At 50.0% G+C, this 18,547-nt stretch overlaps 1 protein-coding gene and 1 long non-coding RNA gene across 2 annotated transcripts in view; one reads left to right on the top strand and one right to left on the bottom strand.

The window, feature by feature from the left end:
- LOC104149889 (uncharacterized) overlaps positions 1 to 5,504 on the bottom strand; it is a 34,743-nt gene extending 29,239 nt beyond the window's left edge. The window contains exons 1-2 of the long non-coding RNA XR_695417.2: positions 5,216 to 5,504; positions 4,899 to 5,020 (exon numbers count right to left, since the gene is read on the bottom strand). This is a non-coding gene — a long non-coding RNA (uncharacterized lncRNA). The remainder of the gene's footprint in view (positions 1 to 4,898; positions 5,021 to 5,215) is intronic.
- The window catches only part of SLC45A4 (solute carrier family 45 member 4), a 92,380-nt gene continuing 78,791 nt past the window's right edge, over positions 4,959 to 18,547 (top strand). Inside the window, exon 1 of the mRNA XM_009683782.2 lies at positions 4,959 to 5,036. The gene's annotated coding sequence lies outside the window, so the exon portion shown is untranslated. The remainder of the gene's footprint in view (positions 5,037 to 18,547) is intronic.

Raw genomic sequence — 18,547 nt, 5'->3', positions numbered from 1 at the left:
TGCCCAATTCAGCTCCTTCTCTTCTGCATGCCACCACGGCTCTGGACCACATAGTGCACAGTTCTGCCTGGTAATTCCCCATGGCTGAAAAGATCCGTGTTGTGTCCCCTCAATTTCCCTCAAAGCCACACTAGTCACTCACATTACAACATGTCAGATCTACAAACAACAGGAGAATCACCCCAGGGCTGGGAAAAGCCAGACCAGCATCCTGCCTCTGCCTGTCAGGTCCCTCTGAAAGAAAAGCATAGTGGGGATGCATCCTACGGATGCGAAAACTTGGGTGCGTTTTTATTAGAGCTCAATAACTTGCACTGTTAGAGCCTCCACAAACTCCTAGCACACACAGTAACATAGCTAGCGCCAGCAGCCCAGGGCCTTCCTGCCTTCTCCTTCCTGCCGTCTTTCTGGCTCAAGGGTAGAGGGATGTAATCAGTCTCCAGAGCATCTCATCCCTCCACTGAGAGACTATTTTCAGCCTGGAGACAGGCATTTTCATTGCCATTTCTGCTTTTGGGGCCAGCTTGCAGCTTGTTCTCCCCAGGAACACCTGCTCCCTTGGGATACTCTGGGCATCTGCAACTTTCCTCACCAGGTTACAGATGTTAAATGTGTGTGGTGGGGGGGGAAGCCTGGATCTGCCTTGTCTTCAGGTCCAAACCCTGGGCAACTAGGTCATTGAGTCCTTGGGAGAAACTCTTTGAGCTCTGATAAACTTGAATGCCACTAACAGCCTTTTTCACAACCTCACTGCTCAAACAGCCAGAGACCTGAATCCTGATCTCCTCCTTGTGCATGTCTGTGTCCACTTTATCTCTGCTCAGGGTGTCCCACCCATGCTGTTTCCTGGTCTAAGTCAAGCTCCCCCCTCCTCCACGCCCCCCTGGAGCTTCACACACTCTCCGAGGAGCCACCTCACCTTTCACCTTTCCTGCCAATTTAATGGATTTGTAAAATACACCAGCTCCTGCCAGGTGAGACACCACAGGACCCCAGAGCAATGGAAAAGTCACAGGGACGATCCACACAAATATCTGAGCTGCGGCCATATCTAGAGAGGAAGAAGAGAGGGAAATCTAGCATGTGAGATCTGACAGGCTCATAACAAACCCAGCTGGCTGGCATACACACCAAGCCCAAAACACCGCAGGCCACCCCCTCCCACCCTCCTGATACCATCACACCCCTCTGCAGTTAATTAAAAAGGGATTAAAGCAGGCTGTAAGGACGTGGGCGATGGCTGAGGTCAGGGGATGCCTTACAAACATATGCTGAGCCCCGCAGCTGGTGCTGTGGCAGTAGGCTGTCTGTTTGCAATGCTGACTTCTCCAAGGCTAGGGCAGGTCTAATCGGAGACCCAGGCAACTAATCCAGGATGCTTTTCTCTTGTAGTGCTGCTCTGGAAGGAGAGTTGTAGGGCAACGATAGGATTAGTGGTGCAGCAGCCCAGGAGGAACGCTTACACCGCTGGTAAGCGAGTTACTGAGCGTGACTGTGGCACACCTTGGAGGCTTCCGCGCTTTCCTGCCGGCTCTTCCTGAGGCTAGTGTTTAGCTGTGTCTCCTTCCAGAGCTCACATCCTATTCCACGTGAGCCATGTGTAACCATCACAACCCTGTTAGGGAGGTTCAGCTCAGACAAGCAGCTCTGTCGCAACAGTACAGGCCGTTCCAGTCCGCTCGTGCCTTTCCTGAAATGGGAGCGTTTCACCAGGGCAGAGCTCAGAGGGATTTTTGCAGCCACACAGACACCAGCCAGATAGGTCTTCCCCAGATCCAGCCTCATGTAAAGCCCTGGGAAAATGTCCGTGGACGGGGCATAGCAGTGAGGACTCTCATCTTATGTCTCTGGAAGAGCATACTCTTACCATGGTCATAGAGGGCTGAAAGTCCCCTCTGGACAGGCACCAAACCTGGGGTTAAAGCCTTATTATCAGCTCCTTTCACCTTGAAGGGAATCACTCATTCCTAGGAAGATGGAGAGAATCTTAGCTGACTCTGAGAAGGTCATTTCTGAGTGCTGGGGTCCAGCTCTGCCCTGAGCAGAGGTCTCCAGGGGCAGAATAGGTGGCCTATCTGGGAAGATCCCACATGGAGAAAAGCAGAGGGCAGAGCTCAGCCAGGAAAGCAGGAACAAATGCAGGGATGGTGAAAACTGGAGTTAGCTAGCACAGAAACAAGGGCATGGGTCCAGGTCTGAAACCCACCCCTGAGCGATGGGACATGGTGTGTGGTGGCAGGAGAAGAGCTGTGGCCTCTCTCAGCCTGGTAGATGGACCATAGCACGCTGATGTCCCTGCTGGGAGCCCCTGGCCTCTCGGCTCATGTCTCTGCACAGAGAACTGACCTGGAGGGTGCTGGCACAATGCAACCCTCTGAAACAAGCCACTTGCGTCAGACCGTGGTTAGCAGCTTGGTGGTACATCCAAGCCTATAACTCAGGGCCGGTCCCTGCTGTGAGGACAGGCCAGTCCCTGGCACGTAAATGCTACCTCTTTGCCCGAATTGGTCACAGATCCCCTAAGGCACTTCAGTTCAGCCCCATACCTAGATGTAACAGTCCTGAAGAGCCCAAAGAAGCTCCTGGTGGCCTTTTAAGCTCTTTCTGTTACGAGTTCATTGCTTTCCCCAGCCCTCTGTAGTCTGAGAGCCCTGCTCCCCTCAGAGTAGACTGCTCCGCTCAGGATGTGACCTCTTTTAGGTATTTCTAAATTTTCCCAGTCCCAACGGCTTTGGTAATTGCAGCTGTCCCCCAGCAAACCTATGGTCTTGTCACCCAGCCTTGGAAAGTTTTCTCCCTCAGTACCTTGCACTTGCCAGAAACCGGCTGATTCATCCACTATGCCTCAGGCAACCCACGCAGGCACTGATGATTGAATTACTTAACAATTAAGCAGGGCCTTAAATCTTTGCAGCACTTAACATGTATTGACTAATTAATCCGAACATCTATCTGAGGTAGGTTAGTTCAGTCTTGCATGTCACTACAAAACATGCCCATGGCTGCCTTGCAGGCTGAAGGCAGAGGCAGGTCTGTGGATCCTCTATCCCCCTTGTCCACGTCTGTCCACGGGACCCTGGTGGCGCTGTCCCTCTGCATCGCAGGACCTGCTGGGACTTCAGAGGTCACCACGCCCAGAAGGAATCAGGGCATGCTGTTGCTCAGATTATTAGACATCTGCTCAGTTTGGGCACAGAATAAAAACCATGCCCGCAGCCCAGGACCCTTGGCCAAGCTTGCTCTCAAATGGCCTCTTCTCCTGCATTTTCACTGGCCCTGCATGGTTGCTTCCTTCCCCAGCTCTGTCCCCCTTCTCCAGCTACCAACCAGGCGTACAGAGGGGTAGCCGTTTTCTGCAGAAGGAAACCCCAGGTGAGTTTTGAGGACAATTAGCTCACACTCCTGGAGGTCAGGGCGATGATCAGCTGGGAGGGCAGGATTTGCTGAGCTACCGACACCTCCAAGCAATTACGTGCCCTGAACGCGAGTGGGGAAACCATCTCGTGGGGTCCTGCTGGCACAAGCTCTGTTGACACGGGGGAATAAACTCGACATTCAGGACAGTGACCCAAGAGCACAGCAAGCTGCCGTACTTCATCATCCTTTAATTGCCACCCGGAGAGAGCCAAACTATACCAAGACCCCACTATATTAAGCATATTTGCACACACTGTCTCAGTTACGTAAAAACCCACACCCCAGACTGCGCTCTCAGTAGCGAATGAAGCCAGGTGCAGGAGGCAGGGAACCCACTCCCTGTGTGGATGAGCTGTGTCTCATCTTTGTGCAGACAAGCTGGGTGGGAAGATGCAGTGACTTACCCAAGGTTATGCAGAGAGCCAGTGGCAGAGGCCAGCATGCAGGTGACTCCCAACCATGTGCTTAAGCAGAGGGAAAAGGAGGAGGTTTGAAAACCTCCTATGGCAAAAGCTATGGATAGAGATGTGGAGATCTGAGCCTGCTTCCTTGCTCCTTGGGCTTAGTGCCTGAGCTTGAGCAAATAATTTGACTTTTCCCTCTTTCCTCCAACTCATTAATTTTCACCCAGCCAAGGCTGAAGGAAAAGGGCATGTCCTGGTGCCTCATGTATTGTCATCCATTAGCTAAGGCCGAAGCAGACATTAAGCCCCCAACCATGCCGTGGTCCTCGTAGTGGTACAGGATACCCCCAGCACAAGGACAGAGGGCCGAGGCGTATATGTCACTCTTTGACTTCCTGCCACCACAAGGTTTCAGAGATCAAAGTCCAAGTGCCTAGCGCTCATGCCTTCTCCCTACCTCCTGGCCACCCGAGGGCCTCGGTGGTGCAGTGACACCCCAGGGAAAGGCAGGTGGTGAAGCTGGAGAAATGCTCGACACAAAGCACCTGGCAGCAGCAAAGTGCCCTGCAGAGCCAGGCACTTGCGAAGCGGCCAGCTGGAAGAGAGCTTAATCTGAACAAGCTTGCACAGAAAAGCCAGGACTGGTGGAGTCAGGATCCCTCTGCTCCAGCCAGGTGGTATCTGTAGCAGCACGGCACTGGCCTGAATCAAAAGCATCAGCACGCATGGTGCTAAGGCATCTCTGCTGCTTGCAGTGGTACCCTTCGCCTGCCCTCCATCTGCAAGCTGCTGAGGACAGGCTTCCTGCCTCCCCTGTGCATATACCATTTGCTTGTTTTTTAACATGCATCTAACAACACCAAAGCGAGCCGGGAACCTTCCCCCCTCCCCTCCCTAGCAAATCCTGAGTTGTAAAGGAGAGGAACTTGCAGTCTAACACTTTACCTCTGGGTCATAAACCATCACATATATTAGCAGGGGTTGTTCTTTTTTTTTTTTTTTTTTTCCCCTTGCCTGAATATGTGCTGATCTCGCTCATCTTGGGAAAAGCACGGGGTGTTCTCATCGAGGCTATACCTGGCAAACTGCATACACTGTGACAGAGGGAGTGAACTTCTGAGCAAGCTCCGCAGTGGCTGCTGCCGGGCTCCTCGGGCTTCCTTCTCCGAGCGCAAGACTGGCTTCCCCACCTGGCGTTCCTGCGAGAGATGAAGGGTAAGTCAGCAAATCAGCTCCCTGCGCTGCAAACATCCTCTGCTTTCGGCCATGGCAGAATTCGTTCAGGTCGGCAGTTGCTGTTAGCCGGGAGAATAAACGCCGGCTGGGCTTGCTCCCCCCACCTCCACCTCGCAAAAATTTATGCGTGGAAGGAGAAAGCTTTTAACGTGCCGTACCCGTACGGAGGCAGGTTGCAGGAACGGGCGCCGCGGTGCCTGGCACGGCTCAGCAAGCGCTGCTGGGGAAATCGGCAGGGAACATTCTTGATTCTATTTTAAACGGCGCTAGAAAGCGCTAGCTAGCAACAGCGAAGCGAATCCGACGGGGCTGCGTGAAGCCAAGAGCAGCGACAGAGGGCTTTAGCCGCCCGCCTGTACAGCAGCGATACCCCGCGCAGCAGAAAGAGCTGTTTGCACTGACACGGGGGCTGGTTGCTTTGCTGGTTCGTTTGTCGATGTATTTGCTAACCGCAACGTTGCTTTGACATGCTGCCTGGCAAGCCGGGGTCTAGGTGCCTTGGCGTCACGCAGGCACCTCCGTTTTGGCTTCGTGGAGAGCAGCTGAGATCCGCCGGTGGGGCTCTGCAAATCACAGAAAAATAAATTGTAGCTAACCTGCTCAAAGGGGCGCAGGCTGCCGCCCGCGGGAGTGCTCGGCGCCCGCCAGTGCAGGCAGACGTTGCCTGCTTCTCTCCAGGGGAGGATGCCGCTCTTGCCGAGTGGCTGCCAAAAAACACCTCTGCTCTGCTGGCTCCCCCAGGAGTACCTTGCGTTGCTCGCCTGGGACAGAGCGGAAAGCGGGCATGTTGTGGGACCGCTGCATCTGTTGGGTGCTGCTAAGGCAGGTATCGGAGATTAAGGGTAGTCTCTGAGATTAAATATACTGCAGCAACTCCCCAGTTGAAGATTAATGAATCCTGTAGATCTGGCCACTGCCGGGAACGTCCGCTTTTAAATCTTACTGTCTGCAGCGGCAAGAGCAATTGCGTGGAGTCTGCCGCAGCTCAATTTTGATCAGGTTAATTTGGGGTGAGGGGGGTTTGCTGGCAGTTAAAGGAGGAAGCCCAGGAGGCTGGTTAAGATGCAGAATTACCAGGCCAGGCTGAGTGTTCTTAAATTATATAAAAAGCTCAAAGCAAGGGAACATTGATTGGAGCCATTTGGCTTATGAAATAGGAGGGGAGACGCCGCTTCTTAAAGGGCTCACCTTATCTTCACAACAATGATTTTCCGAGATAGAGCTTGTTTTGCAAAGCCCAGATGCTGCAGTGTTGGACATTACTGCAACCAGCTGTGTTGGCTGTTGTCTGAACGCCAGGCCTTTCTGGAAATGGTTTTCATGCAAGCAAAACTGCTCTCAGAGAAAATGTGACATTGTAGGGAAGTTTTTTGCACGCACTTGTTTTCTGCATGTGGGTATCTGTGCTCAGGGCAGGAGGAACAGATGGGATGGAAGCAGGACCTGCTCCCTGCCAGACCCTGCATCTGAGCAGCCAAGCCAGTGGGATGGTGTTACTGCAGTTGTGCCGCCAGGCATCGCGCAGGGCCGTGCCTTTGAAAAGAGAATCCCAACTGTTTTTAACGCAAGGGTTGTTTTCGCTGCTTTTGGTGCTCACAGTTTCGAGCATCTCATAGCTGAGACTGGTCCCTGTTTCTAAAGAGCTGGCATCAAAAGCGCAGTGCTGCCAGGGGACCGTCCTGCAGGTATGCAGGGAGCACTTCTAAACGATCGTTGCATGCTCCAGGGCCGGGACAGCCACGAGGTCCCTGCCTCCCCTCCTCTCCACTTCTCCTGGCGCACGCCTCAGTGTTCCCCGCTCTGGTTTCTTGGGAAAAAACACAAAAGCATTGGAGAAATGAGGTCTCCATGATGTGTTTTGGGGTCTGATCTCTGGACAGTGAGAGGACTTGCTGGCCAAACTGTGGCAAAATGACCCAAAAAGGAGCCTGAGAGCAGGAACCAAAGGGAACGTGGGACTGGTGCTGGCACCACAGGCTGAGCCAGCTGGAGGGGCAAGGAGACAGGTCAGGGAGCGAGCCCGCCACTCAGGCGCTGGCAGCAGGGATGAGAGCTTCGAGCTGACACCCAACCCCAGCTGGGGGACACAGTGAAAATCCTGAGGAGGGTGAGCTGGCAGTGTTGATTCGGAAATATCGGAAATCGGAAACGAGGGCGAATAGCAGTGAATCCTCACGGAGGGGAGGGGATCAGGCATTGAAAGGAAGAGGTAGCATTTGGGTGTGCAGGACCATCTGGCTGTTTCTGGATATGGAAGGGGTGAGGATACATAAGTACGTGCAGACCCAGGCATATGACTTCGGGGAACTGGTCTCCTCACTAACTCAACAGTTTCTGTCCTTGCAGGTGAGCACACAAAGCCACAAATGAGTGATTTCTGCATGCTTGCAAGAAAAGGGATCTTTGCTCATTCTCTACTTCTCTATTAAACTTGACATTGCAAACTCCGCTTTACCTTTCCTTTTGGAAGGAAAAGAGCAGTCACTCAGAAGACTTATTTTTAAATGCAGTAGTGCAAGGGATGTAAAACACAACACTCCTCACAACTTTAATCTACGCTAAATTCCCAATGGCTGGTTCATCACTGACGATAGCCAACATATTCGGCGGTCCAAGAGCACTTCCACTGAAGAAGTAGCCTTCTGCCATTGAATTGCTACTTTGCTTTCTTTCACTAGATTTTCTCCGCTAAATTTATGACCTGTAATTTTTTTTTAATACCACTGAGGACAAAGGATCCTCTGTAGTGAGCAACCATATTAAAATGTGCCTATTAAAGCTAATGCTGTGAAACCGCAGGGGTTGAACGCCGCAGGCTTTGGTAGCAGCGGTTCTGATGTTTCTAATCTTTACGGTTATAGGAACAGTTTGTAGAACAATGTTGCTGTTGTCCAGCAGGCTAGAGGTCTGGCAGAGGGAGAGTGAGGACTATGCGTGGGGGAAAAAACTTGCAGCTCTTCAGCTTGCAAGAGATCTTCCAGTTAACTTTTACCTCTTCATCTGGGGTGGAAATGGAGATGGAGTGAGGGCTGTCACTCCATGGCATCAGACTGATTGATAATTTGTCAAGCAGGGCTTGGTAGGAGGCTCCCGCTAACAACTGGGCATTCCTGCTATTTCTTTCCTTGAGCGCATCGCATTGATTAATGACCTGGATCTCCAGGAACTGCTTCATCCACCTCCAAAGCATGGTCACTGCTTGGCTTGGCAGGGCTAATAAAGCAATGTATAAGCTGTTATTGAAGTGGGTGTGGGTGTAGCTTTTTAGCCCTGACGCCCTCCCACCTTCTTGCTATGATTTAATTAGAGTGCTAAAAGTGACCAAGCACCACCGCACAAACTGATCCGGGCTGGGCTGCTTCCCTGGACAAATGCCCTGAGTAACTCAGTCTAAATAGTCAAACTAGTCAAAGGGTAGGAAGGAGCCACTATCTTCCTATTATGGGAGAAAAATGGAGACACAGCAGCTTCCGGACAAGTCCAGAACTGCACAGCGCTGAGCTGAGAGCCATACCCAGGTCTCCTGCCTGCCCCACAAGCATCATCTTTAAATCAAGCAGGGGCCGCTTGACATTCCTGAAAAAGACACATCACATGAGAACGTCACCCTGTGGCTTTCCATGCGCCTGGACGCTCGCACCACAAAGTGACCCTCCTCTTCAGCCTTACTTACTGACTTGTGTGCTAGTGCAGGCTGCCCTGAGAAGTATCCAGATCCCGTAGGGACCAAAAGCAGGTGAAGGCAAAGATTTCCGATATCCCAGAGCAAGGGGGATTATGTCACACGCAAAACCAGCACATTCCCAGCGGCTGTACGCATACACTGAGGCAGCCACGTAGCCAGCAGCTCCAACATGAAAATACTGACCTGAACAGCAGCCAGATCATATTTTATGCGAATGTACCATTCTTGAGCAATTTTTCCAGCAAAGCCCACACAAACAGGTTTTCCTTGAACACTGCACGGCAGCATTCACCACCTCATGCCAGCTTTTTTTTTTTTTTTTAAAATCATAGGGGTTTTTTTATTCTGGAGGAGGATGTGGGAGGAGGGCTCTTGGGTATCATGTAGTGTCTCTCTCCTGGCCTGAAGCAGCTGCTGCCAAGTGCAGTGTTTGAGCAGCCTGTCCTCGGGGCTGCACTAAAACCATGCAGGTTTCACTGATCTAGTAGAAACTCTAATTCACGTGGCCAGTTTTGCTGAAGCCAGACAAGAGCCCACCTTTCCACAGGAAGTCTTAGGCCTTCAGTTTGGCACGTACATGTCGGTCTATCAATATGTCCTTCCTCTTGTCAGGGCAGGAACTAGCCCTCCCAGGAAGGGCGTTTTAACTCTTCCGGGTTTGCAGGCAGCAGGTTGCACTGCAGAAGCAGCATTCATGGTTCAGTTCCTTCAGGTAGCACTAGATACTAGTGTCCGAGATAGATACTTTGCTAAATTAGTTAAACTCTCAGTGGTGGACAAAAGGCCGTGGAGGCAAATTTGATGGGGCTCTTTAGAGTCCGGGGTCTACCTGAAGTTCCATACACATCCCAGCTGGTCCCATATACCCTGCTCTCACACTGACCTGGAGTTCAAGCTACAGTGAAAGCAGGGAGTGTTTAAGGCTTTCCTTGGCCCAATTTATCAGCTTCAGCCATCCAACAGTACCTGAAGAGCAGATAGGACCTGCCCTTGAGATACAATCCTGGCTTGCTGCCTGCACATCCTCTTCTTGCCTGTGGGAGCTGTGAGCGCAGACCCAGGTCAGGCCATGGCTCTAAGACCTCCCAGGCTAAAAGGGATTGTCTATTCCTATGGGGTTGAGCAGTGACCCCAGTCCAGGATCCCACACATTTGTAAAACCATATGTGATGTACCACCAGGTACGTTAATTATTTTTGCCTAATTTAAGGGCAATGCAATGGCTGGAGTCTCTCCCTTCGCATATAGGAGAGCTGGAGGGATGTTTTGAGGGGAGCTGCTCTGCTTCTAGGCAGCAGTTTCTTTGAGATGAGTTTGAAATCTCTTTGGGTTATTCATTTCTGTTTGTGGGAGGGAGGGGGAAGCACAGCCAGCTCTGTCTCTCCCGCTCTTCTGCCCCTTCTTATCCTGATTTGAAGAGCAGAGGGGAAAAAAGGGGAATTTAGGAGGAGCTCATGGAGATTTCCGCTGTGCTGTCTCATTCACTAGAAAGCTGACATATTAGTTCTTCTTTGATCAAATTTGCCCTGAAAAGCCCATTAATTCTAACCCCCAGAAAAAGACTGGAGGATGAAAACCTGCTTTCCCTCGTTTTCTTATCAATATTTGATCTTCAATCTGTGTTTGTCATGAGTAAATTTCTGCCCTTTAAGTCTTCCCAAATAATCAAAAAAATTCTGAGTGGAAATTGAATGCACCTATGAAGATTGTCCTTTATTTATAACGTGATGCACTAAGCCATGCTCAGCAGTAGCAAATGGCTAAAGAAACCTCTGTGTCAGGATACAGTATTACAAGGGAGAGAAAAAAAAGCAAATTTTGCAGTCACGCAAAGGGGGATTGACCCCACTCCCGTGCAATGCTGGGGACAAACTGAGTGACCTACTAGGTCTCCTGTACATGTTCTTTCAGACCTGTTTCAGCAAGGTATTTGAGATAGCTTATCGTTAAGCATGGGAGCAGCTTCTGGCTGGGATCATCACCGCCTCATGAGCTGCAGGCACCTGCGTTTGATCCCTGTGTTTATGGACGTGGAGCAAATATCTGCTAGGAGGAGAGGACGAGACGGGTGTTTCTGAGTTCGTAGTCTGCCGGCCACTCATGAGCTGCCAAAGAGTCAACGTGCCTTGGCGAGGAGGAGAGGGAGTTTCATATAACACTTCCCAAATACGCAGGCTGAAAGAGAAAACAGTGATAAATGCCCAAAGAAAAACACAGCTGAACTTTGCTTTAGCTACCCATGAAAACCACTGCAACAGTGCTGCACACGGGAGGCTTTGCATGCTGAGGTCCAAAAGTTAAGTGGCGACAGGAGTGAAAAAAACACTGACGACTGCTAATGTGTTATTCAGTCCTAGTCTAAGCATCCTAAGCATCTGAACTGCTCCTTGCCTGTTAGTGAGGTGCATTAGCCTGCAGAGCAGCCTGCTATGGGGCAGCATTGGCAGCAACGTCGGAGGGGCTGGACGCCCTTGGCATCCATGTTGACAAGTCTATTGTGCGGCTGGTCTCGCCAGGCTGCGCCGGGTGCCGAGGAGAGCAGGAGCCTCTTCTGTGAGTGGGCAAGAGCCGTGAGTGCTGTGGCTCTCCGCACGTCATGCCGTGCCCACTTGGGCCTCTGCCACAAAGCCCGGCAAGTGACGGGGCAGAGATCGCATTGCCTCTTTGTGTAATGTCTGGGCAGACATGTCCGGGTCATTCACTCCGGACGGTGGCCGCGGCCTGCATTTGTGCCCTGTTCCAGTTCCCAGAGGGGAGCCCAGTGCCTTGGCAGCAGCCTGGCCGCTGTCCCCAGCATCCCTGGGCTGCTGGAGCGTGTGGCAGCTCAGGCACTTGGGAACACCACATCCCCACTCGGATGTGAGGTGCCTCACGAATGGGGAGCCGGGCCATGGTGTCTTTCAAGGTCGTTCAGGCACTGGGCTTGTTCCTCATTAGCTAAAAAGAGCTCCGGGACAGTATCTAACTGCAGCTCACCCTTCCCTCCTTTCTGCCCCTCAATCCTCTAGGAGGAATATAGCCAAGGGGGAGGGAAGTTCACTTGCGGCCAAGGCAGGTCCATGCCGAACGGTGCTGGAGGAAACGCAACAGCGTGAGGCGCCTTTCAGGCTTGCGGGACAGCTCAGCTCTCTCGTGTACCCCTTCTCTGCTTGCTCTCATGACATTTTTAGCACATGCCCTTATGCGGACTTGAGAGGAAGAGAAAAACTGAGTCTGTTCTTCCAGCAGGATCTTTCCTTTCATTTCTGAAGCCAACTGTCTATCTCAAAAAAGACTTTAACATGCTAAAGAGAGAGAACTGAAAGTGCAGAATCAGATGGAAGCGATCAACTTGCTGCTGCAAATCCGACACCCCCTGCAACATCCATCCCAGAGACTGGAAACTTCACTTGCCTTGTTTCTACACAAATGATCAATTGAAACCAATCAATGAAACACTGTGTGTTAGTGTGCCCCTGCCTCCGCTCTGCAGCCTCATGGTGTGGCCTAGGCCGAACAGATCATATTTAGCACGCACACAAACACACCATCCAGTGGGATCCCAGGTCCTCCTGCAGGTTCGTTCCAGCTCTTAGCAACGAAAGGCCAGTTCAAAGCAAGTCATTCATTCAATGAAAAATATAGGACAAAAATCTTCTCTCTCAACCTGCTGTAAAGCATCCAGCTCTTGGGTCACTTGCTTTTCCAGCAGAGGCATTTCATTGCGCTGCCAGTGAAGGCTGAAGAAGCAAACTGTAGTGCAATTAAAAATAAAATAATGTCCCCGGCTCTTGGCCATGGTGAAGCTCTAAACCAGGTCTGAGCTGACAAGATGGAAGTGTGCCTTTCTCCCTCCACTCTAAGCTTTCTTCTCCATCTCCTAAGAGAGTTGCAGACGCTTCTTGCCCACATCTAGGTCTTCTTCCCTTATACCCTGAGCTGACCCTTCTCCTGCACTGTCTCCTATCCTCCATTTTTCTCTGCCATCTTTCACTGTCACTGTGAGCCTGCTACAGCCTCCTGCATTTCCACCTAACTCTTAGACGCCTGCAGCTGCCTCCTTGCCCCTCCAGGTGTAGCCATCTGCTGCATCCCTGTCTAGAATCAGAGCGAGTCCAGTCTGGGGTCCCTCTCCTCCAATCCCGTCCTCTGTGTCCCCTCTCCAGCAGCAGTCCTGCACAAATCCCTGAACTGAAAACCAGCCTTGCCAATCTAATGCCTCTTTCTTGGACAAAGCTGCTGATCTGCCTCTCCCAAGGCTGTAAGGCTGCCTTTCCCATACTCAGGCGTGCTTTTCCCTTGAAACGTTGTCTTCCTCCAGCTTCTGTGATTTGTTCTGCCCTGTTCTCTTCCTTCCTCTTTGCTTCTCTCTCCTATGTTCCTTTTATTCCCGTCTCTGCTTCGGATGGGGTCTCACACAGATTTGTGCTTGATTCTCTTTTTGGGGACCACTCATCTACACAAACAAATTCAACCACATCTCTGTGCTGCTGACTCTCTCTATTTCAGGCCAAACCTGTCTATTCCTTCGGTTCTAGGCACAGCCTCAGCCTGTCTTTCCTACGTCTTCCCATGGATGTCTATTAGCTAAAGCTCAGCCTGGCTAAAATGGAGTTTTTGATATCCCTTTCCTCCTAAACCTTCTCCCTGAATCTTATAATAAAGGCAGTGAACAACAGAGTGTGTTACCTGCCTCAGACACAACTCCTGGATGTCGGCGCCACCTCAAACCTCTCCTTCCAAGTCCCTGCATTCGGGCTGCAGTTAAATTGTGTGGATTCTCCAGCCTCCAGATATGCAGGTAAATCTCTTGCATGCCTCTTCCTTGGTCTGTTACTTCCATGGGCCCTGACCATGCTTAGCTCTTACTCGTCTGAGATGCTATAGTGAGGACTGCTTTCCTAACTTGTCCTTTCTGTCTTGCTTCCCACCCTGCATCCCTCCTCCACTGGTTTCTTCCTTTCCCATAACATCTAACTAAGGTCTTCACTGTCAAGGCCCTGTGACTTCTCTCTCCATGGCAATTTCCACCAACAACCCGCCCATGGTGGCAACCTCTGTGGCCATCCTCCTTGGACTCTCTACCATGCTTCCTTAGCATGCTTGGAAGGATTCCTCAGAAATGTCCACAAAGCAGGCCCATGATAGCTCCTCAGATCAGGTGGAAACTCATCTTTGCCCACAAAAATCTTCAGAGTGCTTAGGTTGCCACTCACCACGCTGACCAAAATTAATTTCCTTCCCTGAGTTTCCTTGTTTGCCTGCATCCATTTTCTTGTGTCTAAATCTTGGAATAGGAAATATTAAGGATTCATTGCACAGCACAGCTGCAACTTCTAGTCATACGGCAACAGAAACCAGGAATAATAACAACAAGGAGGTGACTCATTAAAACAAATAACCTTAATAATTAGGCTTACTTAACTTTTCCAATTGTATAAACAACCAAAAGAAGATCTTATATTTTGCCAAAATTTTTCTTTTGTAGTTCCTCACACCAAAATGTTTAGTGTTGGGCAGTTATCTCAGATCAAATTTCCTTTCAACAGAATGTTCTGAGATTGAGATTAAAGGGGGAAACATGTTTGTTTTGCCTAAATTCTGTTAGTGCTAAAGACTCTCCAACACTTCTTTGCTTCTTGCAAGGAGGAGTCCAGCTGCAGCGGTGTCCCAGTGCCGACAATGTTCCAGCCACGGTTGCTATAGGTTAAAAAAAAAAAAAAAAAAAAGGCAGAACTGTCCAAGTTTTGAATTCCTGAAAAATCTGTTAAAATCAGCTCAGGAGAAGCAGAGTGAGACTCCAGATGAAAAACTCCTTTGAGACCCAACGCTCAGTGGGTATGCACTGGGACTCGGCCATCCACGGCTGTGTTCAGCTGCTGCAGGCTGAAGTTACACCCTGGGCGTAGCCTCTTCTCTACTACCCCTGCTACCTTTCCCTCTAAATAACCCTTACCTGCCCACTGCCTCCTGCCAGAGGCAGGGAAGGAGGCCTTAACTGAGATAAGAGCTGGCCATGGGATTAGGAGAGGGTATATCCGGTACAAGGAGCCATTAGGAGGAAACGCAGGAGAAAACTTGGGACAAGGCACCCGAGTGACAGATGGGCAGGTAGCCTGGGGTGAGCAGAGCAAAGAGATTGGGACAAGGTGGCTGGTGAGGTAAGAAAGAGTCCTGCTGGTGGATGGCTGGATGGAGGAGACAAGGAGCGAGAGAGGAGGATACAACAGGACTGGGCTAAAAGGGGGATGTGGTGACTGAACTGGGAAGAGAGGTGGACATCAGAACCCTGTGCAGAGCCTTGTGCTCCACTCCCCTTCCCTGTCCTTCTCCCTGCCTTAAGCATGTGAGGACCTCGCGTTCATCTTTTTTTTCTTCTTTTATTGCAAAAGATCTCAGTATCTTGCAACTCCCATTGAGACTGGCAGTAGGAGTGGCTACTGAAACAGCCCAGCTGGGTAACCACCCTGACACCAGCACTAGGGAAGCCTGAGCGTACACAACACCTCAGCAACTTGACCTCCAGGCTGTCAAACCTGCCCCATAGTCCTCACCCCAAAAACCCCAATGAGTGCAATAATGCACTTTTTAAAATGGAAAGCGTTTATGAAAAGAGATCAGTTTGGTCTGTTATGCACAGTTACATGTCCTGGAATTCCTTTTGATGCAAATGTGTGAAATTCCACATGTATTGCACGATTTAAATGTTGCCATGGCAACATGATTATCAAACGGTTGCATAAAGAAGTGCAAATCTATATCGGTTTCTGGCTGGTGAGATTAAACCACCCCAGAACAGGACTCACTCTTCTTCAGCTCCAGGCCCTCCATGCTTAAAAGGAATCAGCTCCAGCTTTGGTGCCTGAAAGGACTGCATTTTTTGCGCATCCAAGTTGGATGGTCTGGTCTGGGCTGATCACCAAGCAGATGCAGAGGAGCAGTTCAAGGAGCTGGTGTCCTCAGCAGAGACAGAGCCTCACACCTCTCCCTGCACACTCCCCCGCACCCTGCTGGGTAAAGCCTCCTTCAAGGCTGGTTTAAATGAACTCCGCCTTGCAGGGGACAAGGGGAGTTCAGCTAGCCAGGAGCTGTGTCCCAAGCGAGGAGCCCCGAGTAGCTCAGGTTACACCTCAAACTCTTGAAATCTTCAAGCCATATTCATAGATTTATCAGGGAAGGAAGCCTGGGCAGCCAATGGCTCAGAGCAGCCAGGGCATTCTCCCACCCGCAGGAGAACCGTGTGATAGTGATCTGGTGACATCCAAAGAGGACGAGCAAAGCTGACATGCGTATTGGCTGCAAGTCAATGGGAAAAGGTTGTACCCTTACAGTCTCAAAAGAGTGACTTTGCTGGCTGTTCCTCAGAAACAGGACCCATACACTAATTTTTTGCAGCCACAAGTAACGTGCTGAGCCACAAATTCACAGGCCAGAAAAGTGTGTTGTCATCTTCTGCCATGTCCTTTGGACAGGAGACATACTCCAAAGTTTTGCATTGTGATCTATGCACATGGGGAGTAACCCGTATTCAGATCAGAGTCTGGATGTATCTGGACGGATGAGCATATTATCAGGTAGCCTGTGAAACAACTGCAAAACTTATTTAGAGAAAGGAACATGCAACCAAGCAAGGAAACAGACCAGATCGGAAGAAATGAAAGTTTTAAATAGACACTCAAAGTTTAGCCTAGTTTGTATTTGGCTGTAAATGAAAACAGAGTGGTAGAACTGCAAAACTTGGTTTGGGTTTTGCCTTCTCCCAGAGTTGAGGTGGCTCTTTCATTAAGAGAGGCTGAGAAACACAGAACTAGGGCACCGTCCTTCGACAGAAACCAGGGATATAGTCATAGTCCTGCAGTTTGGGGACCTAAAGGAGGAGCCCTGGGATCCCTCTCTAATCAGCAGAGAAACAAGTATCTCCACACCAGGACATGCCCCCATGCCATCATATAGGAATTTGTGGGATGGCTTCCTCAGTAGGATGTTCCTGTAGTTAATTAACCTTTGATCCTTATTTCCAGTGGGAACTCCTCTTGTTTCTCTTTCCAGCAAATGACTCTTACTGCGCTTTACCTACTCGATTGGAGAGCCCGCAATATCTGGCACCTGCTGCTGCTCTAGGTATTTCTGGGGAGTGATCAAATCACTTTTAATCTTCTCTCCTACAAGACAAACATACTGGAGCCCTTGTTTCCCAAGGCTGCTTTCCAGGATGCGAATCACCCTTGCAGCTTTTTCTGAACGGCCTCAGCATCTCCTGTCCCCCAGAGTATGGATGATACCAGTTTCTCTCTGTGGTCTCAAGCTAGTCAGCTAGTCTCCATATCTCTCCTTGTATCATTGAGTTTTGTAGTAGAAACTCTTTACTTTTTTTCAGAGACTATTTGAAGACCTTTTACGGGAAATTTCTTTGTTTGGATAAAATGTAGTGACCTGTCATTAGAGACAGCCTCTTCTCAGTACTTTCCACCTTTTAAAACCTTTTCGGTTTTGAAAGTGAAATACGTTGTTTCCTAACTAAAAAAAAAAAAAAAAAAAAAGTTTTAATTTCCACAAGCCATTATAGAAAATTAACAAAAACTATTGCAGTGCTAATTGCTGTTACCCAATTTTCACATGAATGCCTGCGTGTGGCCATGCAGATATAGGTAGTTACGCATATAGACCTGCTCTTCCAGGCTGCAGCAGATTAAGTACATGATTTTTGGTTAGCCATGAGTTATTGCTAAACCGAAGGCACCGCAGCCCTGCTGATAACGTTGCCCGATGCAAGGCCTGGACTCTGGCGACGGGGCAGTCAGTGCGCTGCAGAACCGCCCAAGCCATCCTCTCACAGCATCGGTTTCCAAAAAAACATGGTCTCTGCTGCCTGAGAAAACAGAAGAAAACCCCTCAGAAAGGGGAGGAGAAGCTGTTATCGTATCTCCTTGTTCTCTTCATTGCACTGCCCTTTACAGTCCTTTGATGTCTGTAACTGGAGAATACTAATGGGAGCGCTAGAGTCTGAAGTGGCTTAAAGCCATTTTCTTTATTGCTAGATTAGGGCTGTGAGGGAATGAAATCTGCAGGCGCTCAGCTCAAAACAAGTCAAGAGCTTTCTGCTTGTGGCAGAAACGCGTACGCTAAGCGTACAGGCCCTGCCTCGGTACAGTGCAGCTAACTGCTTTTATGAATGGAGTTAAAAACAGCAGATGCTGTGAAGCTGTTGCTAAGAAGCTTTTTTTTTTCTGGTGCCCTGACTGCTCCGGCCACTGTGAGCCGCAGAGCTCCTGAGCACAGCACAGCCCTGAAATCGAGCAAGCGAGCAGGAAAACAAAAGAACAGGTTCCCTATCTGTTCTTCGCCTGTATTTAGTTGAGCAATTATACCATTTCATACCTGCTATTATTTCTGGCAAGCTTTATTCATCTCATGGGAGACTTCTGGAACAACACAGCGTTTTTCTAGGGAGTGTCAGCCATCAGGCGAACATGCCTTCCAGAACTGATTTTTTTTTTTTTTAAATATGTAAGTAATTGTTTCTTTACAGTTTGGTCTTTGCCTTTGAATGACTCACATTTCTACCTTGTCAGCTTTCAGCGCAGGCCCTGCCCTCCCTCCCAGTGCTACAATCCTCCCCGCTCTCACCCACTGCGCCAGGTCACGCAGGGTGAGTTCGGGAAAGACGTAGATCCATTTTTGTCTGCGCTCTGTCCAGATGTTCTCTTTACAGGGGCTGCTTTCGGGGGCTGCAGACATTATGCGCCATGCAGTTAGGAGGCATAAAAAGCAAGGTGCGAGCACGCCTCTAATACATTCAAAAAGAGGTTTGTCTATGTTTCTTTTT

Source organism: Struthio camelus, chromosome 2 (genome assembly GCF_040807025.1).
Source record: "Struthio camelus isolate bStrCam1 chromosome 2, bStrCam1.hap1, whole genome shotgun sequence".
NCBI lineage: Eukaryota > Metazoa > Chordata > Aves > Struthioniformes > Struthionidae > Struthio > Struthio camelus.
Note: the sequence above shows the minus strand (reverse complement) of the source record. Positions and strands in the feature narration are given on the sequence as shown.